Raw genomic sequence first — 6,145 nt, 5'->3', positions numbered from 1 at the left:
TTCTTTTACTGTTGACATTTCATATTAACCCAAATAGAAATTGTTGATCTTTCTTTCAGTGTCAGCTTCAGTGACGATTCTCTACTCGAGCAAACTTATTAAAACACCTTAATCATCTCCGGTCAAATCAGAAACTTTGCACTTCTTTGTGTTCACCAGTTGAAGGCCTATTAATTGTTATATCCATAAAGTGTGCGATTCAGAGCCTCTGTGACAATATGGAGTTCTACACATGACGTAAATCATGCATTCTTGTGAAAAGATTATTCAAAGTGTAGGTTCAACAAACTACAACTGCATCCTCCCTTCTCTGCCATTCCTCCATACTGCTTTCATTTGTTACTTAAACGTCATTTTTAGGTGATAGGATGGAGTGAGTTATGTATGTCATTCGTTTTAACAAGAGAACAAGAATTGTACCCTCCATGGAGTAAATTTTACAGTGTCTTTCGTAATGATTATCTCCCCATTCCCCATCTCTCTAAACTCTTTGCAAGTGCCCACATATTTTGGCACCCTCAGCTTCAATTGGAACAATATTCCTTTGCCCCAACAACAACAACAATAACAACAACAAAATAACAACATTAAAAAACGAACAAAACAAGAAACAAATACAATGAGATCAGTCAAAGAAATGGGACGAACAAAAAGACTTGACTGAATCATCTGGCGGCTAAAAATTAATTTCACAATTTCTGAGCTACTTCTATGAATGTCACATAGTACAGCTAGAGAGTTGACTATATCGAGAGGGGGAGAGTTTGGCCGCAAGAAAAAAACAAATTAAAAGCAGGAAATATATTTTGTTAAAGCCCCTTAACGTTCTCATTTTCTCCCATCGATCCGTGTATGTGCACTCTCAAAGCGTTATGATTCATTCTTACTATAATCATAAATAGATCGATTTTCATATCTTGATTGACATTCTAGAGCCACGTCGGTCCATGTGATTTCTAGGCTATCTAGTTGAGCATGATAAATCTATTGCTCGGATGAAAAGACCAACATAGTACATGGACCCTCCCTCCCCCGGTCACACGGTCTGCCAAACTAAACATCTTTCTCCATTATTGGCAGCCTACCGCCGTCATTCAGCTCCCAAATTGAAACTTCCACAAAAACGCGGGAAAGAATCCCAGCTTACAATTTTGTTGACTCTGCGAGCTTAAAACCCCTCTATGCTCTCCCAGTGTGCGCGTCGCTTGCGATATTACTCGATCCGTTGATTATGAATGCGCTATTTATTACGCGCGAACGCGGACGCACAGTGTAGCTTTGTCTGGTCTGTCATTCAAAACACCCTCCCTCAGGGTGAACATAAACATCGTCGTTACTTCCATTCTTTACACATAAACAAGGATATGTGAAGGCCATTATTAGTTCATCCATCTTGGGATAACAGCCGAACGGAAGCCTGCTTTACAAGGGGACGCTATGAATAGAGCTTGACGGAGATTTTCACACGGATGTATGAAGTCAAGAGGAGCACAAAGTCAGAATGAAAATAGTACGGATGAAAGAAATAAAAGATCACGAAGGAAGATTATTGCTATCATTAGAAAGAAATATCTTTAATAAAATTCGTAAATGCACATGAGCTCAGTCCTGAGAAATGCCTATTTAAATAATACTTTAAAAATACAACCACGAAGTCATGATGTTACTTCATGTTTGTTAAAGCTTGTATCGGGAGCCATGGAAGATTGAATGCTTTGGCATTGCAACATCTAGTGATACAAGATGGATTTGACCCAGAAAGATGCCATCATACTCACCATTGCATAAATTAGTAGGGTTACTGGGGCTTCTACAAAGTATCAATGAACTGGAAAACATGAAATAAATTGAGTATTATGTTTATCAAAAATACAGTATACAAAATTATAAGATTAAAAGAGGCACTGCCCGGATTTGAACCGGGGATCTCCTGTTTACTAGACAGGCGCTTTACCAACTAAGCCACAGCGCCGCTCTTGAGCCCATAAAGAATTATTAAGAATTAAAGAGACTTGATAACATTGTGTAGATGAGAGAAAATGGTGCTAAGGTAGTGACTTCAATGTTAAATGTACAATTAAAGATAATCTGAAAGTTTGAGTGAAAACGAACCATTATTAACGATAAAATTTTGGAAAAACTGAGGTGATAGATTTCTTTAATCCTCCCAACTATATTATTACAATTCAATTACATTTTAGGCGAATGTAAATCGTCACAAAGCAATGAATTGGCTCTATATACCATTCCAGGCATTTAAGTGTTGATTTTTTTTTTAAAGCCTGTCTTATGTCATATTTTTAAGGAAAAACGGTTGGGAAAATTCATAAATAGTTGAGAATTTACTGTTAATTGTTGACAGAGGGTATTGCACAATGATGCCTTTAAAGAAAACCGTAAATATCTTTGTGGTTTTAGAGTTATTTCAGGATTGTTTTGCATGTTAGAGGGTAAGTGCAGTGGAAGGAATATGATATTTTAAAAAGTAACATTTCATATAAAAATTATACAGCTTTTTCATCAACCTTCAACAATGTAATACCGAGTCACTTTAATGAAATACAGTATATAAAATTATAAGATTAAAAAAGGCACTGCCCGGATTTGAACCGGGGATCTCCTGTTTACTAGACAGGCGCTTTACCAACTAAGCCACAGCGCCACCCTTGGACAACTAATTAATTATGAACAATTAATCAATTTAGTATTCTAGATCAAATTGAAGGTGTTGAGTCCTATTTATGCTTTATCATTACCTATTTAGGGATAGAAAATTAATTTATGTTTATGTAATACCGATATCAGGAGGCATAATATGTTTAAATTTGTCCTACTTCTGTTTTAAAAATACAACATTTCATAAAACAAACAAAACATCTACGTGCTTACTATGAATCATTCCCTTAGTTACAACGCACTTCACAACTAAGCAGGAATGTTCCGTCGGCATTCCATACTACGCATTCCAAAAAGTGATTTTATTTGTTTGGTTGTTTTCCTTCGAGTGTAAAAATAAGACAGAAGTTTGGAGTTACGTTTTACAGTTTTCGACATTGATGAATGATATAGGGGTTGCAAGGGGAATACACACTGATCCTTCAGCTTCTGGCTTGCTTTCCTACCCCCACAAACAACCCCACCCTTCATCCGACCATGGACATGGCAGAATTACACGCTATGTTAATCTTCATTCATAATTAATAATGTAAGACCACAGAAATAGAAGCATGTTTTTAAAAGAATATTTTATATCTTCTTAAATTCACGGGGTCACTATGGTAACCGTTACATCCACTACAGTGAAACACAATTATTATCATCACGCTGTGGAAATGATTCCTCACTTAGATTTGTAATCGCTGTTTCCTTTTCTCTTCTTAGAGACACAATAACAATAATTTGTTTTCTTGTTTAAGCAACAATAATAATAATAACAACAACAAAACCATCCTTGTAACATGGCAAAGACTAATGAGTTGAGGAGGGAGCTGCACCCTCTAGAATTGAGAAACACCACTATTTGGACATTCAATCATCAAATCATATTTGGCGCAGCAAGCAGCGAAGTGCCCGAATATGTATCAAGCATCACTACAGTCCCATTCACAAGACTATCTCCACACAGAAGATGAAATACAAGCTGACTTTATCGGTGATTTTTATATGGGTTTTTACGACAGGCACTCGCTTTTTAACGACACAATCGCTGTTTAACCGTGACATTACGACGTTTTTCTGACAGTGTTCAAACAAATTTGGTCGCTGAATTGTGATAACAATTATAATGGTAAATAGCGGTTTAAAGTGTTGGTTTAAGATTGCGTATTTTATGGTTATTCACAATGATTGCATATGCAATGTGTTAACATTCAGATCGGTGACTGACAAGGTGAAAATCGTTAAAGTGATTGAAGGAACCCAGCGCGCATGCGTTCCAGACACACTGCAGACGATTTATAGTGGGTACCAGTGGCGTATCCAGGCATGATATAGGGGGCACATTGCTTGCCGCAGTATTGTCATTGTAATTGGATTGGGGGAACGCGCGCCCTGCCACGGGAGGACGGGAGGAGGCACGTAGCACCACCACTGAGAGAGAGCACTCTTAAAGTTTATCTGCCGTAGTTTACAGGAGGGATTAGACCGCTCTGCAAGGTCACTGGACAGGTGGTTATCTCATCAACTCAGCTCTCAGTTAACATAAGAAAAAGAGGATCATGGGGACCAATGGTCACCGATTAGGAATTGTTTGTTATATAGAGGGCGCAAGTAGCTACCAGTAGTGCAGTGGGCCTTTAACTATAATTATGTTTTTATGGTGGTTTGCAAAAGCTCTTTCACGTATATGAGGAAAACAAAACTAAATGGAATTAAATATTGCAACTAATAATTGAAAGGCAAACTCCCTCTGTATTTCTGAAAGTAAAAGGGGAAAACAAAACAACAACAAATTGAGAATAAATGCAAATACATAAATAAAAACATGATGTTTTCCAAACGACCTTTTGTAGAAAGTCGAGAACTGAGTGATGAGATTGGAAAGAATAGAATATTGAGCTAGTTTTGTCCCTCTGTTTATATGTATTGTGCTTTACATTCCTTGTCATTCCAATCAAGTTTTCTTTATAAAAAATAAAAAAAAGAAACTCTGATTCTAACGTCAAACAACCACATACAAGTTGACCAACCTTTTCTTATGGCGACCAATTACATGGTCCGAGAGCCCAATCTATTTTGTATAGACTTTTAGCAATTTCAAAGTCATTGGCTGCATATGAAATATATACATCAAATCATTATAAGAAAAGCACTGGCCGTTATATAAATCAGGTTGTATATTGACCATAAACCTGCCTCCTATATGAGGCTATGGCACTGGTCAATATTCCGGACAACTCGTCCATTCGTCCATCGGTCAGTCAAGTCAAAGGGCAGTTGTGAACCCGATGAGAGATGACCACGGTCAAGAATTTTAGAATGATGATGTTTAAAGAGAAACATGGCCTTGTTGATCGCTGATAGAAGGCCTGTAAAACAGAAACAAACAGCTGTATTAGAATGTTACCCATGTAGGCCTATACACGACTGGTGTAGTTTCCAAGCTTGTGTACAAGTAAGTCAAGTTTTGCCATTTTAACTCATAGATGAGTATCCATGGATATCAGCTTGACTATACATACATACTATGTGTCAAACTGCTTTAAACAACAATTTGCGTTTATATCTTTTGTCGATCTAATAGTATGCAGATCTATGTCTAAATATCCTTTTAAAACAATTATTGCTCAATCAACATTACTCTTCTGTTGTGTATACATGGATTAGTATTATTCTTTGCGTTGTATGATTGTTAATATATAATGTCATTGATGTGTTATTGTTAATTAAAATAATTGATACTTTGTGCAGCACAAAACGTACACCATTAATAATAATAATAATAATATTTAATTTTTATATAGCGCTTGATACAAATGTCTCTAAGCGCTTTACAAATATATTATTACCCCGGTCATTGGATTCAGTGCTTGCCCGCACACACTGTGTGCACAATTTCCACTCCCTGGGGAGCATTCCAGCCGGGCGTTACTTGACGCTCACAAGCTGTTTGACCAACAATGACGGCCGCATCCTACCGGGTACCCATTTGACACCTGGGTGGAGAGTAGCAAGTGCAGGTTAATATCTTACCAGGGTATACAAATCAGATTATTTACTAAAAGGATTTTGATCCCTACGATTCGACAACTAACGGTCGTTATTTTCCCACAAAAAGACATGTTCAAGCCCCGTCGTTTTGAGGGAAGTACTAACTTAGTATTATCCTTCAAATACCGTTGGAATTTAACCTTTTCAATTTTGTTCGGCCTGCAAATGGAACATAGGCCCCCTAGTAACTTTCAAGGAAGTGAAATATCGTTGATGTCATCTTTCATTGTTTGCCTATATTCCCCCCTTTTAAAAGTCTGTAACAATTATATCATATTTTGAAGAATGGGTTAGATTTTGGTAAAATTGAATAATAGCTCAAATTGTAAGTTTGTCGTTCTTTTCATGAAAGAATACCAAAGCAGCGAAGTCTTATGAAAAATTGCTAGTGAAGTGTTATCTTATCTTTTTCAAATGAAGACCAGATTCCACGGTT

The 6,145-nt window shown here is 36.9% G+C and overlaps 2 non-coding genes across 2 annotated transcripts; both read right to left on the bottom strand.

Annotated features, from left to right (window-relative positions):
- Positions 1-1,899: 1,899 nt before the first annotated feature.
- TRNAT-AGU lies at positions 1,900-1,972 on the bottom strand. Its single transcript has one exon. It is a non-coding gene; the product is annotated as a tRNA-Thr (tRNA).
- Positions 1,973-2,589: 617 nt separating this feature from the next.
- On the bottom strand, positions 2,590-2,662 carry TRNAT-AGU. The gene has a single exon. It is a non-coding gene; the product is annotated as a tRNA-Thr (tRNA).
- Positions 2,663-6,145: the final 3,483 nt, after the last annotated feature.

Source organism: Strongylocentrotus purpuratus, unplaced genomic scaffold (assembly GCF_000002235.5).
Source record: "Strongylocentrotus purpuratus isolate Spur 01 unplaced genomic scaffold, Spur_5.0 spur5_scaffold_21, whole genome shotgun sequence".
NCBI classification, from domain to species: Eukaryota; Metazoa; Echinodermata; class Echinoidea; order Camarodonta; family Strongylocentrotidae; genus Strongylocentrotus; species Strongylocentrotus purpuratus.
This window is presented reverse-complemented; position numbering and strand designations above follow the sequence as displayed.